Source organism: Perognathus longimembris, unplaced genomic scaffold (genome assembly GCF_023159225.1).
Source record: "Perognathus longimembris pacificus isolate PPM17 unplaced genomic scaffold, ASM2315922v1 HiC_scaffold_4890, whole genome shotgun sequence".
Taxonomy (NCBI): domain Eukaryota; kingdom Metazoa; phylum Chordata; class Mammalia; order Rodentia; family Heteromyidae; genus Perognathus; species Perognathus longimembris.
The window spans coordinates 1,982-23,727 of record NW_025960257.1 but is presented as its reverse complement, the minus strand read 5'-3'; the positions used below and the strand labels follow the sequence as shown (position 1 = coordinate 23,727).

Here is a 21,746-nt window from a genome sequence, read left to right as displayed (position 1 = left end):
GTTATATTACTGTTGTCATTATATTCAACATGCAATGTGAAACCGTACCTTCTATTATTGATGATCCTCTTGTAACCCCTTCCTGTGGAGGTTGTACCTGCACTATCTCTGTATCTTATCTGAGTACATTGGAAACCGTGTATACTGGTATGAGAACTAGGAAACTGAAAGGGAATACCAAAATCAAGAGACATAGGGTAAAAAGACAAATGATTACAAATGCAATACTTGCAAAACTGTATAAATCTACTGGTATAAATCTACTTGGTATAAATCTACTGAACAACTCATGGGGAAAAAAGAAAGTGGGAGGGGGAAGGGGGAATGAGAGAGGAGGTAACAAACAGTTCAAGAAATGTATCCAATGCCCAACGTATGAAACTGTAACCTCCCTGTGTATCAGAATGACAATAAAAATTTTAAAAAAAGAAAAACACCATACACGCCGGAACAATAAAATATCTCTGTTTTAATTCACTTTGATTCAGATCATTGTAAATATTCAACAATAAATACACTAGCAGGGTTTGAGAGTGGCAAACTAGCTGAAGTCATTGAAAATACAGCCAGACCCATCGACACTCGGCAGCGAAATAAACATGAGGAGAGAAAGCAAATTTTAAATCACCACAAACCAACCAAAGGAGACGGCAGAGAAAGAAGAGAAACTATTCAATGAACTTTGGCTTTGAAGGGGATTGTGCTGAAGGTGTGTGCCACGCCCACCCTAGCACACACGAAGGTTTAAAGCTCAGCCCTGCTCAGGGCCCTGGGCAGGGGGCAGCCAAGAGTGAGGAATCGTCCTGACCTTTACCCTGGAAAGAAAAGGAGGCTTGGGAGCAGGCTGGCCACTTGGTCACAATGTTAAGCAGCCCCATGCATGGCAAGGGGTAACCTAGGCCCCCAAATCAGGGCCCAGGAGGACACAATGACCAGAGCTCTGGAGGGTGGCAGCGGGTCATGGAGAGCACGTAGCCAGCGTCCAGCCCTCCGCAGCTGCTCCCTGGCCCCTGGGCTCCTCCAGAAGAAGCTTTCCCATCCTGTGGACAGGCGACAGAAGGAGCTAGATACCATGCTCCTTGTTTCGGGGGACCTGGATCCAACGTCACCTCCCAGCAGATGAGAGGGTCCCCTCACAGGCAGGGATGCAACGCTTACTGATGCATTTCATTCCGGCCACACAGACTGGCTTTTATGGAGCAGAGCACCCGTTGCTACTGGGATGAGACCCAAGTGGTGCTTGGAAGAGGAGATGATGGCCTAGCTGCCAAAGGACTGTGGAAGGGCTGAGCTGGGTCCGGGGAGAGCCTGAGCCATGAGCCCCTGGGTGATTCAGAAAGAGCCCTGCCCTGCTTTGGATCAAGCGCTTTAATTCATGCTGTCTATCACCACTGGGTCTCAGAACAAGCTGTCGCCCGCCTGGACCCTGTTTCTACTGTGTGAGATGGACAGTGGGCTTGTGGGCTGGGGGTATCTCACTGGAACATCCTCATGAAGAGGGACAGGAGGCAGCGGCGGACACCACACAAGCAATCCGGGCAGCATGGGCTCAGATGCAGCCACTGCCTACCTTCTGGGATCCATTCCCTCCTCAGTGCAACCAGGCCCCTGCTGCCCTCCCCTCCCAGACTCAGCCCTGCCTGAAGGGCTAGGGACAAGCAGAGCTCTCCAGCCGGAGTCTCGCCATGGAAGACCAGAGGTATGGTCCAGATCAAAGACCTCACCATGATTCGGCAGCTAGGAGTCTTCAGTCTGGGAAGACTGCAAAGCTGAAGCAGGTTTGTATTGGAGCAAACAGAAACCACTGGGCTCTGAATCTTTGAGAATCTAAAAAAAAGCTCTAACAACAGGACTCCGGTTCAGACTCAGGAGGAGCCAACCATGCTGATGAACATGGTCTATGGGCTGAAGCCATGCTGGGCCCCTGACCCAGGCCTCCTCCAAGCCCACCATCCTTCCTTGGGGCCTGCAAGGGGCGAAGTGGCGAAAGCAACCCCATCAATAAGTCCTTTTGCTGTCACTGGAGGTGGTGGCCACTGCCCAGTGCCTACCTCCCCCTCCTCTGGCCCAACCCCGAGGCACCCACCCACAGGAGGAGGCCTGCCTGTGAGGAGACAGACAAACAGAAAGGACGCCACCACCCATGCCTGTAACCGAAGCTATTCAGGAGGCTGAGAGCTGCGGACTGTGGTTCAAAGCCAGCCTGGGTAGTCTGGGAGACTCTTATCTCCAAAAAGAAGAGACAAATCAAAAGAAGAAGACATAGAAGAGACAACTAAAAAGCCAGAAGCAGATCTGTGGCTCAAATAGTAAAGCACTCGCCTTGAGCCAAAGGTTTTAAGATTCAGAAAGAAAATGAGAAGGATTTGAACAGTTTGTCTGAATGGATACTTACAGGTGAGGGGATTTAAAGATACTGAAGGTACTCCATGTCTTAGCCAGGGGATATTTGCTTCGATTGTTACAAAGTACAAGGGTTCCCAATATACTCTTCTGTTTAAATGACATTTCTGTGCTTTTCTGTATATGTTTAAAACAAGAAACAGGATGATGATGAGTACTATCCGAGTCTTCCTGTCTCCTGATAACTTGTTTCCAGGTCTCTTGAATTCCCTGATTAAAGTGTGCATATAACATTCATCTAAATTAATTCAAAAAGAGAATTTGGTTACTTAAAATGGTATCTTAATAAATATTAAACTGTAATATTTCTGTACATCAGTTTGATAATAAAAATTAAAAAAAATATTAAGTAGCACTATCACTTTCATATATATGATAATAGTACACTAAAGGGAAGTTATTTAAATAAGCATGTCCGGTAGTTTAAAAAAAAAAAAAAAACTACAAGAAGAACCCCATAGAGTCTAAGCCCAAGTTACTTGAGCTGATCCAAACCTTTGGCAATGTAGCAGCATACAAAATAAACCCTCAGAAATCAATAGCTTTTCTATAAAACCTGGAAAGAAACTCCTTTTGCAATTGCCTCAAAAAGCTTTTTACTCACATACCTAACAATTTTTCTATGTTGGATAGTGGCATATATGATCAGAGATTCCCTAAACAATGATCCAAACTCAAGAAGTGCCCACACATGACAGGATGGAGGACAATGCAGAACCACATTGGGGAATTACAACCCATCCACCCAGCCTGTGTACTACCACCCCGGAAGGAACAAGCCTGCATTAGAACACACCCTAACAGCAGGGGGTGGGAGGTCAGTGTCTGAGGGCCCACACCTGTGAGCCCAGCCTACAGGAGGCAGAGACAGCAGGTTCCCAAGCTCAAGGCCAAACTGGACCTCCCCTAAGACCCTGTATCTGAAACCCAGCAAGCAAACAAATCTGTTCCCCAGAAGGCCAGCAGGCCCACAACCCCTCAAAGAAACCAGAGAAGGGAAGGAAAGGGAGGAATAATGCACACGCCTGTATAAACATACAGACATGTAAAATATGTGTGCAAACATAAATATTGATTTATATATGTGTATACTTAGATATATGTGCGCATGTGTGTATATATATACATGCATACACGGAGGAGAAATGGTCCCCAGCCCTGGAGTTTGGGGAGTAAATACAAAAGTGTGCCTAGGGCTATGGGGAGAGGAGGAAATGAAGGGCCAGAGAGGGAGGATATGGTCCTCAGGGTTGACACAAAGTGAGGGTTGGTGGAGAGGGCCATGGCACCGAGGCTGGGACCCCAGGTCAAGGGAAGGGTGAGGGCTATCTGGACCCAGGAGGTCGGGACAAGAAGGGCAGAGCAGGCAGAGGGCCGTGGAGTTGGGGGGAGGACCCTGTGGAAGGCCAGGCCTGTGGTCAGAACCCCTGGCAGGACCCGAGGGCACGGAGGGCGTGTGCCGTGGGGAGGGGTTTAGAGGCGGAGCTGTCAGGAGGGGGGGTCAGGCAGAGGCCTATATAAGGCGGGAAGCTGGCCGGCCGGATTGCTTTGGAAGGCGACCACGGAAGGAAGCAGACCAAGAGCAGGAAGCGGAGGCCAGCCTCGCAGCAGCGACACACCAACCGACCGATCAACCGACCGACCGACCAGAGGAGGAGTGCCCAGAGCACGGCGAGTGACCTACAGCACCCAGGAAGCCAGGTGAGTGGCCCGCGCATCTCTGAGGACGTGGACGGTGTGGGCATCGGCATGGGCGCGACCGAGTGGGCGTGCGGGGCCGTGCGGCAGCTCCAGCAGCGCCTGGGCTCCAGCACGGACGCGGACGAGCTCCGCCGCTCCTTGAGGCTGCTCTCCCGCCTGCCCATGACGCCGGAGATCCTGGCGGCCACGGGTGTCAGGGGGACGCTGGAGGCCTTGAGCAAGCACCAGCAGGTGGGCAGTGTGGCCAAGGAGCTGGCCGAGCGCTGGGAGATCTTGGCTGTGCCGAGCCACCCGTCAGAGGCTCGTAGCCAGGTCGCGGAGCAGGCTGTGGTTCCCGAGCCCACGGAGGAGGATCCGGGGCAGGGGGAGAGGAACGGGGCGCAGGAGCGCGAGATGTGGAAGGCATCCACCGCGGATCAGTGCTGTCCCAGCGGGGCGAGGGAACTGCAGGCGGGAAGCCAGGTGAGCGGCCCGGGCCTGTGTGCAGACCTGGACCTGGGTGGCGTCGGGACGCAGACGGCGGACTGGGTGTGGGGGGCCGGGGAGCAGCTCCAGGAGCGCCTGGCCTCCAGCGCCGAAGGGGACGCACTGCGCAAGATCCTGAGGCTGCTGTCCGTCCTGCCCATCACGGCGGAGATCCTGGCCGCCACGGGACTCAGAAGGACAGTGAAGGCGTACAGAGCACACCCGCAGGTGGGCAGTTTGGCCAAGGAGATGGCGAAGCGCTGGAAGACCTTGGCTCTCCTGGGTGGAAACCCAGCGCTCGAGGCAGAGCTGATGGGCCGGGGCCCGGAGCGGGATGGGGCCCCAGCGCCCACCCAGGAAGTTCTGGAATCACGGGAACGGAAGCAGAAGCGGAAGAGGTGGAGCTTGGCAGGTGCGGATCCTTCTTCTCAGAGCAGGGCCGAGGAGCCTCTGGGCCCAGGATACCAGGCGGCGGAGGGGGCTTGGGGAGCCGCCAGGCAGCTCCAGGAGCGCCTGGCCCGTAGCAGGGACGCGGAGGAGATCCGGAAGACCCTGAGGCTGCTCTCTGTCCTGCCCTTCATGCCGGAGATCCTGGAGGCCACAGGAGTGAGGAGCACGGTTCAGGGGCTTAGGGAGCACCAGTTGGTGGGCAGCTTGGCCAAGGAGCTGGACCTGCGCTGGGAGACCGTGGCTCTGCTGGGCCGCCACCCAGGGCTGGTGCCAGTGCTCCTGGGGCAGGTCCCCAAGCGGGATGGCGCTTGGGAGCCCAGGCAGGATGGCCCTAGAGAGGGAGAGAGGGAGGCAGAAAAGGAGAGGAAGAGGAAGGATGAGGGGGACGGGGAAAGAGAGGAGGAGAACGAAGGAGAAGAGGAAGAGGATGAGCCGGATCATTTCTCTCACTGCGGGACTCATGAGCCATTGGATCGAGGAACCCAGGTGAGTGGTCCCTGCATCTCTCCACACGTGTTCCAGTGTGGCATCATCACACAGGTGGACGAGTGGGTGTGGGGGGCCGTGGGGCAGCTCCAGGAGCGCCTGGCCTCCAGCACTGAAGAGGAGGAACTCTTTAAGTCCTTGATGCTGCTGTCCGTCCTGCCCATCACGGCGGAGATCCTCGCCGCCACGGGAGTCAGAAGGACAGTGAAGGCGTTCAGAGCACACCCGCAGGTGGGCAGTTTGGCCAAAGAGATGGCAAAGCGCTGGAAGAGCTTGGCTCTCCTGGGTGGAAACTCAGCACTCTGGACAGAGCTGATGGGCCAGGACCAGGAGCGGGATGGCGCTCCAGCACCCACTGAGGAAGTTCAGGAACCCAGGGAAAGGAAGCAGAAGCGGAAGAGGTGGAGCTTGGCAGGTGCGGATCCTTCCTCTCAGAGCGGGGCCAAGGAGCCGTGTGGCCCCGGAACCCGGGTTGTGGAGGGGGCTTGGGCAGCCGCCAGGCAGCTCCAGGAGCACCTGGCCCGCAGCGGGGACACGGAGGAGATCCGGAAGACCCTGAGGCTGCTCTCCATCCTACCCTTCATGCCGGAGATCCTGGAGACCACGGGAGTGAGGAGCACGGTTCAGGGGCTTAGGGAGCACCAGCGGGTGGGCAGCTTGGCCAAGGAGCTGGACCTGCGCTGGGAGACCGTGGCTCTGCTGGGCCGCCACCCAGGGCTCGTGCCAGCCCTCCTGGGGCAGGACCCCGAGCGGGATGGCGCTCGGGAGCCCAGGCAGGATGGCCCCATGCAGTCGGAGTGGGCTGAGTGGGAAGAGCTGATGAAGGAGGCAGGTGTGGTTCTGGAATCCCCGGAGAGGGTCCCGACGAGTAGCGAGGTCAAGGGAGACCAGGCAGGCAAGCTGGTTCTTGTTCAAGCTCCTGATCCCGCCCGAGAGGAGCCAACGGTGCCGCCCGAGGGCGACCCTCCGGATTTCCCCGGGGGGCCAGTCGAGTCAGGTGTGCTGCACAGACAGGGGCGGATTTCCCTTTTTCCACTCCCTCCGCATGGGGACTCTGTGCCCTGGGGAGAGCCGAGAGGGGAAGGAGAAGATGAGGAGGAAGAGCAAGGTGAAGAGGAGGAGGAAGAGGAAGGGGCAGCCTTCCCTTTCCACAGAGTGGCCCTGAGGACCCCGGTGTACTCGGGACCCAGGCCCCTCCCGCTTCTTCCCTCCACTGCCCAGGAGGTCTGCGCGCTTCCCCCGCACAGTTCCCTCGGTGGTGCCCGGACACCCCGCGTTCTGTTCGAGCTCGTGCCCGAGCCTCTTCCCGCAGCTCAGCACCCCAGTCCCGGGAACGGTCACAGCAGGACCGTGGCACCCGGCGGCACAGACAGGCTGTGGCAAGTCCGCTGCAGAAAGGAGTTTAAGGAGGCCACCCCGGCCCCGGGCGAGTCCTGGCAGGAGCTTTTCGTGCGGCTGCGCCAGGAGCGGGAGCAGCGTCTGCAGGCCGTGAGCGCCAGGATCCGGGCTGCCCAGGCCCAGGAGAGCAGGGGCCGCCGGACACAGATGCTCCTGCACCCGCTTCCCCAGAAGCGCCCTCGCCGCGGTGCCCAACCCCGGGCTTGCAGCGCAGGGCCAGCCCCGCACCAAGGAGGCGCCCAGCAAGGAAACCCAGCTGGAGGAGGATTAGAACAGGGTGCCTTGGGGGCCGGGGCTGCGGGTGCGGGCGGAGCTGCTGGAGGTGGGGAAGGAAGGTTTCATCCCCAAAGCCAGGCAGCAGCCTGCGCCCCCTCCGGCCCCACAACGGCGGCCCTCAGGCCCGTGGTCAGCACCGGAAAGCCCCCTGCTAAGAGAACTGCCCGGCTCATGGCCAACACCCTCCGCGATTACCTGAGATGCAAGAGCAGGTTCCCGGGGCGGTGACCCCGGAGGCCTGCAGCACCGGTGGGCTGTCCCAGGGACCCTGCCTGCCGGCTCTCCAGGGCCTCTCGGGGACACGGGCTCACAGTGAGTCCCCTCTAACCTTCCCCCCGGGGGCCTAACAACGCATGAGTGCCCCTCCATACTGAGCTCCACTTGGATGGCATTTACAATGCTATCTCCATTACTAAATGCACTACTCTGATGAAGGGGCATTTTTCTCTTCAATAACAATCTACAGACTTGGATGTTAGATAAATTGTCAGGCAGGGCTGCAGAAGGGTAAATATACAGGAATATGTGCGTACATAAATATAAGTACACATATGTTTATGACTATAAACACACACACATATATGGTTACACACACACACACACACACACACACACACATATTTCATGTATTTATCTGGAGAAAACACAGAGCACTGCCATCAGCTGAACTGGTGCATCGGAGATCAGCGACTCCCTAAACAATGACCCAAGCCGGTATGTGCCAACTCTTCTCCAGTGAAGAAGGACATGGGAAAGAACCAGCCTGCACCGTAATACACCCTATCTGCGGGGAGGGGCCACAGAAGGGGGAGGAGGAGATCATTGTTGATGGGCCACACCTGTGGGCTCAACCTCCTCAAGAAAGAGACACCAGGTTCTTTGGCTCAAGCCTCATCCGACCTACCCGCGGATACCCTGGCTCAAGCAATTCTTCACTGGGGCTGTTTAATATCTAGACCTTCCACCTTGGTTCAGGGATATTCTGCCATGTAGCCTCTCCAGAGCAACCTTTCTGAGAGCTCACTTTCCACTCAATTGTAAGCCCTTCATCTACCCAACTCTACTCACTGTTTTGATAACTTTTCTAGTTTTGGTTTCTTAAGACATTTCCACACGTGCTACTTCTTATTTCTTTCCCTTGCCTTCTCTTATGAATTTAATGGCTTACTAGGCTGATATTTTCACACTGTGCAGGTATTTCTGTTATTAATATCATCATCGCTTTATTAGTTCTGTGATAATTCCCCAAATAGTCTTGTCTCAAGTCTGCCAAAAGTGTTATATTTTCTTCCTTTGCTGTCAGTCTTCTGAGCCTTCTTTGTACCTTCATGTGTTTAGTATTATGTCTTTGCATCACCCTAGATCTCAGTTCACCTTCGGAATACCTTTGGAATTTCCCCGAGAAATGCCAAATCTTCTCTTCATCTTATTCTCAATCAGTTTGTCTACCTGTAGGAAAAAGAAATCTGGACATTACCTTGGAATTTCATTTCCACATTCATGATAAAAACAATAAATACCAGGCCTCATCTATGACCTGCATACACACCCTATTGTGTACTTGCAGGGAGTACACGTAGCACACAATGCTGTTTCTCTCATCCCCTCTAAATGGTGTATTATTCACTGCAGTCCATTTGTGGTTCAGTGTAGGTGCACTTCCGCTTCTGTCTGGAGTAGATAAAAGAATGATGATGGTATTGAAGCTGAAGAAAACACTGGTGGGATAATAGTTCTCTTTTCCTCCTGTTTTGGGTGTTGCTTTAGAATGCATGTTTTTTCATGACCACATGTCGACAGTAGTCTTATAGGAACGTAAATACTTAGCTTTTGAGCTATTGTATTCCCCTGAGAGGTCAATTTTTGACCTTTATATGTTGAGTAATTGTTTGGTTTTAGTTACATGCTGTTGGGTCGCTGCCCCAATCCTGTGGGGAACACTATTTGACAAGCAGTTTTTGGTTTCACAGACTTGGTCTCTACTGTCTCTCCGTCTCCCTTTGTTAACAGTCATATATCAGGGAGATCATGCCCCTTTGTTTTCTGTGTTCTAGGCTTGTCTCGCTCAACATTATTTGTTCCAGTTCTGACCATTTCCATGCGAATAACAATATTTCACCATTCCTAATCGCTATGTAGTATTCCATTGTGTGTAAGTACCATATTTTTTGGATCCATTCATCGGTGGAGGGGCATCTGTTTTGTTTCCATATTTTGGCTATTGTGAATTGTGCCACGATAAACATGGAAGTACAAATGTCTTTTTGATATCTTGGGGTTTGCTGTTTAGGATAGATGCCTAGGGGTGGTATGTCTGGGTCATAGAGTAGGTCTATATTGAGCTTTTTGAGAAACCTCCATACTGTTCTCCAAAGTGGTTGTACTAATTTGCACTCCCACCAACAATGGAGAAGGGTTCCTCTTTCCCCGCACCCCCTCCAGCATTTGTTGTTGCCTGAGTTCAGAGTATAGGCCATTCTAATTAGGGTGAGGTGGTATCTCAGGGTTGTTTTTCTTTGCATTTCCTTTACTAGCAGGGATGTTGAGCATTTCCTCATGTGTTTCTTTGCCATTTTTATAGCTTCTCTTGTGAGGTCTCTCTTTACCTCCTTTGCCCATTTCCTAATAGGTTTATTGGGCTTGGAGGGGCTTAGATTTTGAGTTCTCTGTAGATGACAGATATCAGGCCTTTGTCTGTTGCTCTGCTGGTAAATATCGTTTCCCATATCGTTGGTTGTCTTTCTATTTTGGTGGCTATGTCCTTATCTGTGCAGAAACTTTTTCATTTGTAGTAGTTCCATTTGTCAAGTCTTTCCCCTATTGGTTGTGCCCCTGGGACTTTATTCAGGAAGTTCCTTCCTGTGCCTATAAGTTCTAGCGTCTTTCCTACTCTGTCCTTCATTAGTTTCAAGGATTCAGGTCTGATATTGAGGTCGTTGATCCATTTTGAGTTGATCTTGGTGCATGGTGATAGGCTTGAGTCTACTTTGAGTTTTCTGCATATGGCTGCCCAGTTCTCCCAGCACCAGTAGTTGAAGAGGTGATGTTTATTCCATTGTATGTCCTTAGCTCCTTTGTCGAATATCAGCTGACTGTAAGAGTGTGGTTTTATTTCTGGATCTTCAATTCTAATCCATTGGTCTTCCGATCTGTTTTTATACCAATACCATGCTGTTTTTGTTATGATGGCCTTGTAGTAGAGCTTGAAGTGTGGTATTGTGATACCTCCTGCCCTGCTTTTTTTTGCCTAGAATTGCTTTGGCTATTCTAGGTTTTTTGCTGTTCCATATGAACTTATGGGTTGCTTTCTCTATTTCAGTGAAGAATGTAGCTGGGATCTTGATGGGGATTGCATTGAATTTGTATAACACTTTGGGCAATATGGCCATTTTCACTATATTGATTCTGCCTTCCATGAGCATAGGAGGTCTTTCCATCTCCTTGTGTCTTCTTTGATTTCCTTTATTAGATTTTTATAGTTTTCATTAAATAGGTCTGTCACATCCTTGGTTAAGTTGATCCCTAGGTACTTTATTCTTTTTTTGACTATTGTAAATAGAAATGTTTCCATAATTTCCTTTTCTGTTTGTATATTGCTGGTGTACAGAAAAGCTGCTGACTTTTGTGGATTGATTTTGTATCCTGTTATTTGCCAAATTGGTTTAATAGGTGAAGGAGTTTGGGGACTGAGTTTTTTGGGTCCTTCAGATAGAAGATCATGTCGTCTGCGAATAGGGATAACTTGATTTCTTCCTTGCCGATGTGGATCCGTTTGATGTCCTCCTCTTGCATTATTGCTATGGCTAGGGATTCCAGCACTATGTTGAAAAGAAGTGTGCATCCTTGTCTTGTTCCTGAGTTTAGGGGGAATGATTTAAGTTTCTCTCCATTTAATATGATATTAGCAGTTGGTCTGTTGTATATGGCTTTTATTGTTTTGAGGAATGTTCCATCTATTCCTGTTCTCTCCAAAGCTTTTAATAGGTATGGATGTTGTATTTTTTCAAAGGCTTTTTGGGCATCGACTAAGATAACAATGTAATTCTTAATTTTAGATCTGTTTTTGTGGTGAATTACGTTGATTGATTTACGGATGTTGACCCATCCTTGTGACTGTGGGATGAAGCCTATTCGGTCATGATGTATGATTTTCGTGATCAGTTTCTGGATCCTGTTAGCTAATATTTTATTGAGGAACTTTGCGTCTGTGTTCATTAGTGATATTGGTCTGTACTTGTCTTTTTTTGTTGGGTCTTTGCCTGGTTTGGGAATGAGTATGATATTAGCTTCGTAGAATGAGTTTGGGATTTCTCCCTCTGTTTCGATTTCACGGAAGACTTTGAGGAGTATTGGTATTAGCTCCTCACTAAAGGTTTTGAAGAATTCGTTGGTGAATCCATCTGGGCCTGGGCTTTTCTTTGCTGGGAGGTTCTTGATTACCTCCTGTATCTCACTGTAAGTTATTGGTTTATTTAGTTGATTTATTTCTTCTTGGTTCAGTTTGGGCAGTTTGTACTTCTCTAAGAATTAATCCATGTCTGTAAAATTATTGTTTTTTGCTGAGTAGAGCTTTTGGAAATAGCTCCTTATGATTGTTTGAATATCGTGTGTACTTGTTGTAATTTTTCCAGTGGAGTCTTTGATTTTACGTATATGAGTCTCTTCTTGTTTTTGTAAGTGTTGTGGGGGTCTGTCAATTTTGTTTATTTTTTCAAAGAACCAGCTTTTAGTCTTATTTGTTGAATGGTCTTTCTATATTCAATCAGATTTATCTCTTCTTTAATCTTTGTGATCTCTCCCCTCCTAGTCGTTTAGATTCTGTCATTTCATGTTTCTCCAGTTGTTTTAGTTTCATCGTGAGGTTATTCACCTGCTCTGCTTCCATTCTTTTAATGTGAGTGCTGAGGGCAATGATCTTGCCCCTCAGTACTGCCTTAGCTGTGTCCCATAGGTTTCTTTGTGATGTGTTTTCATTGTCATTGTGGCTTATGAATTCGTTGATTTCATCTTTAATTTGGTCTGTGGCCCAAGTGTTGGATAGCAGTGTGGGTATAGCCTCCAAGAGTGTGTATAGCCTCTGTGGTATCCTTTGTTGTTGAGGGTTACCTTTAATCCACTGTGATCAGATATAATACATGGGATGACGTCTATACTTTTGTATTTGCTGAGGTCCTTTGTGTGGGCTATGACGTGGTCTATTTTGGAATATGATCCATGGCCTCCTGAAAAGAAGGTGTATTGGGTCTCTGTAGGGTGGAAGATTCTGTATTGGTCTGTCAGATCCATTTGGGATATGGTGTTACTTAGGTCCTCAGTTTCCATGCTAATCCTCTGGGTGTTGGATCTGTCTTGGAGAGAGTGGGGTATTAAGGTCACCCACTATGATTGTGTTTGCGTCTATCTTGTTCTGTAATTCTGTGAGAATTTGCTTGACATATGTCGGGCCTCTTTTGTTCGGTGAGTATACATTTATCACCGTGATGTCTTGATTCTGGATTTTTCCTTGTATTAATATGTAGTGTCCTTCTTTGTCTTTTTGACTTGATTTTAATGAAAAGTCCAGCTTGTCTGAGATCAGAATGGCTACACCTGCCGGTTTGGTAGGTGCGTTTGCTTGGTAGATCTTGCTCCATGCTTTCATTCGGAACCTGTTTTTTTCTCTTGCTGTAAGGTGGGTCTCTTGTAGGCAGCGATGTCAACTTTTTGTTTGGGGATCCATCCTGTCAGTCTGCTCCTCTCTATAGGAGAGTTTAAACCATTTATATTTAAAGAGATCAAGGATAAGGGTGTTCTTTCTCCTTCAATTTTCTTGTTGGGCTGTTTTTTCCTCTTTTTTTCTTTTTCTTGTCTTTAGTGAGCTGTTGTTTCTATTGGACTTTGACTATTGTATTTTCTTTCTGTTTCTGACTGTGTGTCTTGTACGATCTCTGTTGGGTGGGGCTCCCCTCTTAGAATTCGCTGTAGTGCTGGTTTTTTATTCACAGACTCCTTTAGCTCCTCTTTGGTGTGAAAAGATCTGGTTTTCCCTTCACATGTGAACTCCAATTTCGCTGGATATTTGATCCGAGGTTGCATATTTTTAGCCTGAAGTACTTGGATGGTGATTTTCCACTCACTTCGTACGTGGTAAGTTTGTGTGGATAGTTCAGCTGTTATTCGAATCCTCTTCCCATTGTAGAATTTGCTCAATAAGTACCATGTCACTCAATACCATTTTACAGATTTAGACCATAAGCTTCAGGGAGGCCAAGACTCCTCCTTGGGTCAGGAGCATCCTGGAGACGAGATGCAAATAGAAGCCCAGGAGAAACCCTCACGTCTGGCAAAAAGCCGTGTGCCACACGGTATTACCAGAGAGGCCAGAGAGCAAGGTGGCCCACCACACTGGCTTGCTATTTGGAACTTCTCCAGTTGGGTCCACAACTTTTCTCTCCACGTGTTTATTGTGCTGAATGGCAGAGATACAGACTTATCTGGATAGAAGGCGTTGGGCTTGTAAGAACTGCAGTGGATTTGGTGGCAAGTATGGTCATCACAGCACAACTCGTCATCGCTAAAACATGGAATCAACCTAGATGCCACTCAGTAGACGAGTGGATCCGGAAAATCTGGTACATATACATAATGGAATTCCATGCCTCTATCAGAAGGAATGACACTGCACCGTTTGTAAGGAAATGGGAGCACTTGGAAAAAATCATTCTAAATTAAGTGACCCAGACCCAAAGAAACATAAATCCTATGGTGTCCCTCATGGGGATTGGCTAGTACAGGAATAGGCCTGTCATGATTGAAGACCAGAATACCCAATATCTATACCCATAGGACCACATAAGACAATAGGAAGTGAAATGAACCCCACGCTATGGAAAGAAGAGTTTTACCTCTGCTGAAATTAGTCTCAAAACGCCATGTGAACTCGTAATACACTTTTTTTCTCTTTTTCCTTGTCTGTTTGTTTGACTGAGTGGCTTATCTAGTTTTGTTTCTCTTGCAGTCCCTTCCTGAGGCTGTACCCTCGCGACAACTGTACTACATACGAGTACCCTGGATAATGTGTGATATGCGTATTAGACCAGCGGAAGGTAGAGGGAATACCAAACTCAAGAGACCAAGAAGAAAAGGAAAACCATTCAAAATGCAACACTTAGAAACCATTTGGTGTAAACCAACTGCACAACTCTTGGGGGACAGGGAGAGGGAGAGGGGGAGGGGCAAATTAGGGAGGAGGTAACAAGTAGAACAAGAAATGTACTATCTGCCTATCCTATGAATCTGTTACCCCTCTGTATCACGCTTTGACAATAAAGATTAAAAAAAGAAATGCAATGTTGGCAAAGTCCTTTTATATACTGGTCTCGCACCTGAGCGTGTGGGGGTGGGGTTCCTAGCACCCCCTGGTGGTCACCATCACCAGGTACTCTGCACAGCTGCTTAGGCTTACAAGACTTCAGCCCTGAACTGAGCAGGCTCTACCAGCCAGTAGGGCTCAAGTGCAGACTTATCCTGAAGCATAGCTAGGAGTTCCCTTGTGTCCGTGCCCTGATGGACAGAGTTTTATACCCGTCACCTAGAACACAGGACCCAGTCCTCACTTCTCAAGTCTTGCCCACCTCACCTCCCAGCGGCTCCTATCCTGACCCAGGATTTCCATCTGTCACCTGACCAGGCCCCATGTCTGCCAGTGGTATCACCAGGCAGCAGGGGTCCTCACGGCTCCTGTCTCCTTCATCCTTGGCATGAGCAAAGGGGTTATGGAGAAGCTGATGATGGACACAGAGAAATCTGTTTATACCCTGAGTGTATGCAGGGGACAGACTGAGCATCCTAGAGGAATGACTTCCAACCCGGGCACTTTCCTGGTTCAACTCTTTGCCAGGGACTCTGGTGGAGACTCAGGTGCCACTGGAATCACAGGACCAGGGTGACCGGGTGGCCGCCTGCTGGCCAGTCTGGGATGCACTGGTGGGGAACGGACTGTGGCGTGCTGCCACCTCGTGGCGGCTTTTCGTTGCATCTGTGGAAGTTGAACCTGTAGCAAGTCTGGGTCTGGTCTGGGGGACATGCGGCTGAGAGGGAGATGTTCACAACAGAGCCAAGCTCAGCCCAGGAGTGGAGACAGGAGCTTCATAGACAAGTGCTAGAATAAAGGTTATTCTAGACACCAAGAGACCACGTGGAGTGCTGCTGGCTTCCTAGGCCTCTGCAGAGCCATGGCCTAGGCAAATTTCTAAAATCCTCAGGACACGGGTTCATGTGGGAGTTATGTCCACCTGACTCTTCCCATAAGGAGGTGAGGCTCTGACAGGCTTCAGCCAGCTCATCAGGTCCCTGCATAGCCTGGCTCTGTAATATATGGGGTTCTGCACACATTGCTCCCGTATTGCACACTGTTGCTGCAGGGAGATCCGATAAGCGGGTTCCAAGGGAACATGGCAGGCTGCCCACATTAACTCGACATGAAGCCAAAATCCCCCCTCTGCTCACCACCATTCCCTAGACTTGAGAATTCAAGTTCCTGCCCAAGGAGGTGGTGTGCAAAGTATAAAGCGCCACACACACTGCGAACATCTTGCACCAACGTTATCTTGGACATCGGTTTTGATTTGTGCCGATATTGGTGTTAGACCTCAGGACCTGGGTTCCATTCCTTGGCTTTTTCGCTCAAGGTTGGTGGTCTACCATTCTTGAGACACCACTCCATGTCTGTCTTCTTAGTGGTTAAGTGGAGATAGGGCCTCAAGGACTCTCCTTCCCAGGCCAATTTCAAGCGGAGACCCTCAGAGCTCAGCCATCTGAGAAGCAAGGATTACCTATATGAGCCACAGGTGCCTCGCCTTTTTTTATTTTTTATTTTTCAGTCAGTGATTCATGCCAACTTTGAAGCTGACGTGTGTCCTTCGCTGGTTACAGCAACCTGTGAGGAGTGGACTCTACCTCTGTACAACATGCTGTCTGGCCAACACAATGCTCAGGGCAGCGGAGCATCCTGAGGCTTTTGCTGGTGATTTCACCCTGCTCTGCCATGCATTGTGGTTCTCATTTGACCTGAAAGGCAGACAGTCCAGGAGACTGGCCTGTCTGCTCCTCCTGAGTCACCCGTGAGCACTTCATGGGGAGGGAGGGCGGAACCCTCACCCAGAGACTCCGGAGAGACGGAATCTCCAGCCATTTTGAGACCAAAAAATCGGCTGACTCCAAACATCCAGGGTAGAGCGAACCACCACTAGGGCCCCCGTCTAGAAAAACAACAACCACACCGGAAAAATAAAATAGCCCTGGTTTAATTCACTTTGATTTAGATCATTGTAAAATTCAACAATAAATAAGACATCAGGGGGCTCAGAGTGGCAAACTAGCTAAAGTCATTCAAAATACACCCAGCCCCTTCGACACTCGGCGGCAAAATAAACATGGGCAGAGAAAGCAAATTTTAATCACCACCAACCAACCAAAGGAGATGGCAGAGAAAGAAGAGAAATTGTTTAAATAACGTTGGCTTTGAAGGGGATTGTGATGAAGGTGTGCGCCACGCCCACCCTAGCACACACTATGGTTTAAAGCTCAGCCCTGGGCTGGGGATATAGCCTAGTGGCAAGAGTACCTGCCTCGGATACACGAGGCCCTAGGTTCAATTCCCCAGCACCACATATACAGAAAACGGCCAGAAGCGGCGCTGTGGCTCAGGTGGCGGAGTGCTAGCCTTGAGCGGGAAGAAGCCAGGGACAGTGCTCAGGCCCTGAGTCCAAGGCCCAGGACTGGCCAAAAAAACAAACAAACAAACAAACAGAAAAGCTCAGCCATGCTCAGGGCACTGGTCAGGGGGAGCCAAGAGTGAGGAATCATTGTGACCTTTACCCTGGAAGGGAAAGGAGGCTTGGGAGCAGACTGGCCGCTTGGTCACAGGATTAGGTGGCCCCATGCATCGCAAGGGGTCACCTAGGCCCCCAAATCAGAGGCCCAGGATGGAAACAATGACCTCCAGAGCTCTGGATGGTAGCACCTGGTCCCGGAGAGCATGTAGCCCGTGTCCAGACCGCCGCAGCAGCTCCCTGGCCCCTGGGCTCTCCAGGAGGAAGCTTTCCTGTCGTGTGGCCAGGCAATGGAAGGCAATACTTTCCTTGCTCCTTGTTTTGGGGGAACTGGATCCAACGTCACCTCCCAGCAGATGACAGCGTCCACTCTTAGCCAGGGTTGCAATGCTTACTGATGCATTTCATTCCAGCAACATAGACTGGCTTTTATGCAGCAGAGCACCCATTTCTAAAGTGATGAGACCCAGGTGGTGCTGGGGAGAGGAGATGATGGCCTAGCTGCCAGAGGACTGAGGACGGGCTGAGCTGGGTCTGAAGCGAGCCTGAGCCACGAGCCCTTGGGTGATTCAGACAGAGCCAACCCCTGCCTTGCTTTGGATCAAGCACTTTGATTCATGCTGTCTGTCACCACTGGCTCTCAGAATAAGCAGTCACCCGCCTGGACCGTGTTTCTAGCACGTGAGATGGACAGTGGTCTTGTGGGATGGGGGCATCTCACTGGAACATCCTCGTGAGGAGGGACAGGAGGCAGCGGCGGACACCACACAAGCAATCCGGCAGCACGGGCTCAGATGCAGCCACCGCCTCCCCTCTGGGATCCATTCTCTCCTCGGTGCAACCCGGCCCCTGCCTCCCGTCCTGCCCAGTCTTGGCCCTGGCAGAAGGGCTCGGGGTGTGCAGAGCTCCCCAGCGGGCTCTGGCTGGGGAAGTCCAGTGGTATGGTCCAGATCAAAGACCTCACCATGATTCGGCAACTAGGATTCTTCAATCTGGGAAGTCTGCAAATCTGAAGCAGGTTTGTATTGGAGCAAACAGAAACCACTGGGCTCTGAATCTTTGAGAATCTAAAAAATACTCTAACAACAGTGCTCTGGTTCAGACCAGGAGGAGACAACGACCCTGGTGAACATGGTCTATGGCCTAAAGCCACGGGTGGCCCCTGACCCATGCCTTCTCCAAGCCTGCCATCCTTCCCTTGGACCTGCAGGGGAGGAAGTGGCGAAAGCAACCCCAAAAACGTGCTTCTGCTGTCAGTGGAGGTGGTGGCCACTGCCCAGTGCCTACCTCCCCTCCTCCAGCCCAGCCCAGAGGCCCCCAGCCCACAGGAGGAGGCCTGCCTGTGGGGAGACAGAAAAACAGAAAGGACGCTGCAACTCATGCTTGTAATGGAAGCTACTCAGGAGGGTGAGATCAGCGGACTGTGCCAGCCTGGGAAGTCTGTGAGACTCTTCTCTCCAAAAAAGAAGAGACAAGTAGAAAGAAGAAGAAATAGGACAGACAAATAAAAATCCCGAAGCAGAGCTGTGGCTCAAGTACTAAAGCACTCGCCTTGGGCAAAAGGCTACTGGTCAATGCCTAGGCCCTGAATTTAAGCCTCAGTAGTAGCCGAATGTGAGAGATGGGTAGAGGGAGGAAAGGAAGGGAAGAAGAAAAGAAGGAAGGAAGGAATGAAGGAAGGAAGGAAGGAAGGAAGGAAGGAAGGAAGGAAGGAAGGAGGGAAGGAAGGAAGGAAGGGTGGTTGGAAGGAAGGAAAAAGGAAGGAAGAAGGAAGGAAGGAAGGAAGGAAGGAAGGAAGGAGGGAAGGAAGGAAGGAAGGAGGAAGGATACTGAGAAGCACAAGCTTGTGAAAAGATCATTTCCCAAACTCCAGGGCCTGCACCCCAGCATGCCCCACAAGCTCCAAGTCCCCAGACATCTGTGTAAGGACCCTGGGGAGAGAGGCTTCCTCTTTGCTCCCCACTCCACACATTAAAGCTTAATGAAACGCCAGTAGCAGCAGAACCATCGCACGCACATGATTTCAGCTGAATTTGTTTAAAATACCAATAAATAATCAGGAAGGCACCAGAGGGGAGGGGAGCAGAGCAGACAGGAAGGAATGAGGAGATGTAGTGAGGTATGTAGACAGCCAGTCACCATTTCCTGGTTGTTCCCACTCTGACCCCAGTATACCATGAGGTGGCCCCTACCTGGCCTAGAGCTAGGGCCCTAGCAGGCACGGGTGCTTGTGTAGCTTTGAAGGGTCACACACAGCAAACTCAACACCAAACAGGGGCCTTCTCAGAAGATGGCGTAGGAGCAGCAGAGCCCTCCGACATCGCAATTTTACCACTCCAGAGACATTTTCAGTGTTAGAAGACAGCCCAGTAAGTAATAACATTGCAGGGATTCTGGTCAGGACGAAAACATCGACTTTGCTGGCCTGAAAACACAGATTTGAACTCCATGCCACATTCTGCTGCCATGCCAGTGCTGGTGCCTGCACAGTGCCCCACACCGTCCGCACCTAAAGCACACAGCAGCGACCAGGAGGAATGCATCCAGCTGGCAGCAGCAAATCACAGGCTGAGCATGGACAGCCTGAAATGCAGAGGAAGCGTGAGTAACACACAAAAGACATTCTAACACGTGCCCAAGAGCAGCTTCTGGAAGACAGCCCTTCCCCCACTGCCAGAACAAAGCGTCATATTTGACACTGGCATAGGGTCAGACCAGACTGGAACTAAAGCAGGCCTGGGGAAAGCGAGGACAAAGGGGCCATCTTTGAAAAGGGCAAGAGGGACTGACCAGTGAGAGCCAGCTCCGCCCAGGAGAATGAACCCTGCCCAGACCAGGGCTCACACACTCAGGTGAACTCAGCCAGATGTGCCCTGCCCTCCAGAATTCCTAAATTAAAACCAAAAGCGGGGAGCAGCTGCTGTCACAATGAACAACCAAATGGGAAAACAAATGTTTCCCGAGACAGAAAAACAGTCCCATCCCAGATGAAGCCAATTCCCAGCCCGAAATGGAGCTGAATTGCATAGCCATCTCTGGCCAGGAGGCCGCCCCGCCCAGAAGGGAGGAGCCTCCCCCAGGCAAGCAACTGTCAGCTGGGTAAACCAGGCCAGGGTTGGCCCGCCCTGCTGAGTCCACAGCCTATTCAGAGCCAGGCGTTAAATTTTTTAACCTTTTTTTTTTTTTTTAATTTTTTGCAATTTGGAAATGTGGTTGGGTTTTAACTTTCCATTTTTACCTCTTTTTTTCTTTTCAAGTTTTTGTGTTTGTGGTTGTTGTTCGATTTTCTGGCGTTTATTTTTAAATGATTTTTCTCTGTTTTGTGCATTTGTCTTCCAGTATTTTTTCTTTATTTCTCTCTTCACATTCTCTTTCTTTAAAAATTACTTTCTTATGAATAACACCTCCACTCTTTTCTGCTAATTCTCCATTTTCTCTAATTTTAACCTTGTTCTTTCTACTGATTCTACTGTCACCACATTTCCGCGTCACTGACACTAAACTAAAATTATCAACCTCCCCATACATTTTACTCTATTCTCTTTACTACCTCTAACTTACCCTCCTGACTTACTTCCAGGACCTCCAGATTCCATTGACCCCTGGTTATTGGATAGAAGGTATCCCTGCTCAATCTGAGTGAATCAAAGGGCTTCAAAGACAAAGCCAACCCATCCAAAAAGAACTTAATATAAGATCAAAAATTACTCATAGGGTTGTAACAGTAAATAAGTAACTACTGAATACACGGCTCAGGATTGGTTGTTATATCAAAGTTGTATTCTTTAGGAACACCAAATCTAATTGTATATATGGGTATACAAGGTATCTGTATATAATTGTGAACTTCTACGATATATACAACAGTGCTTGGTAAGGTCTGCTTTGGGTCTTAAACAGTGCTCACATGTGCTTGTAGATTGGCATTCCCAGTCCAAATGGGCAGAAGAAACACAAGAAAGATGGCAAACAATGGAGTCTCATCTCCCACTCAAAACAAACAGGAAGCAGAGCAGTCAATCAAAGACATAGAAGAGAACCCTCAAAATGATCTACAAAGTCTACTGATAAAAATTATAACTGAAAAGTTTGAATCTCTTCAGTCATCTATTCTAGAGCGTGAGGATTCAAAGCAAAAATTAATGGAGAATTTCATGGCCTCCACAAATAGAAAGATAAATGAACTAAAAGAGTCAAAAGAAAAGATAGTCACCCAGCTAAAAGATTTGAGAGACAGCACTCAAAAAAAAGTTAATGAAGTTAATGAAGTAAAGAAGTCCATGCAGGACCTAAGAGCAAGGACATGGAAATCAGCAGGAAAGACCAGTCAGAAGGAAAAGAGATTCAAAATCAAGTAGCTAGCCTACAGTCCCGACTAACTGAAGCAAAGGATTGAATCTCAGGAGCTGAAGATTCCCTAGAATCTATGGAGAAAGATAAAAAATCAATACAACTCTATTCCAATGAAGAAGGACATGGGAAAACCCAGCCAACATCAGAACACACCCTAACTAGGGGGTCTGGGAGGGAAGGGGAAAAGATCAGTGTTGATGGCCCACACCTGTGGGCTCAGCCTAGGGCAGGCAGAGACAACAGGTTCCCCTGGTCAAGGCCAATCTCACCTTCCCCAGAGACCCTGGCTCTAGCAATTCTTAACTGGCACTGTTTAATCTCAAGGCCAATCTGAACTTCCCCCAGAGACCTTGGCTCTAGCAATTCTTGACTATCACTGTTTAATATCTAGACCTTCCACCT

General features: G+C 49.6%; 1 long non-coding RNA gene across 1 annotated transcript; it reads right to left on the bottom strand.

The window, feature by feature from the left end:
• Positions 1 to 1,459: 1,459 nt before the first annotated feature.
• On the bottom strand, positions 1,460 to 21,480 carry LOC125344960. Its single transcript, XR_007209681.1, has 3 exons — positions 21,467 to 21,480; positions 17,796 to 17,822; positions 1,460 to 1,566 (listed from the first exon to the last, which is right to left on the bottom strand). It is a non-coding gene; the product is annotated as an uncharacterized LOC125344960 (long non-coding RNA).
• Between the last annotated feature and the right edge of the window lie 266 nt (positions 21,481 to 21,746).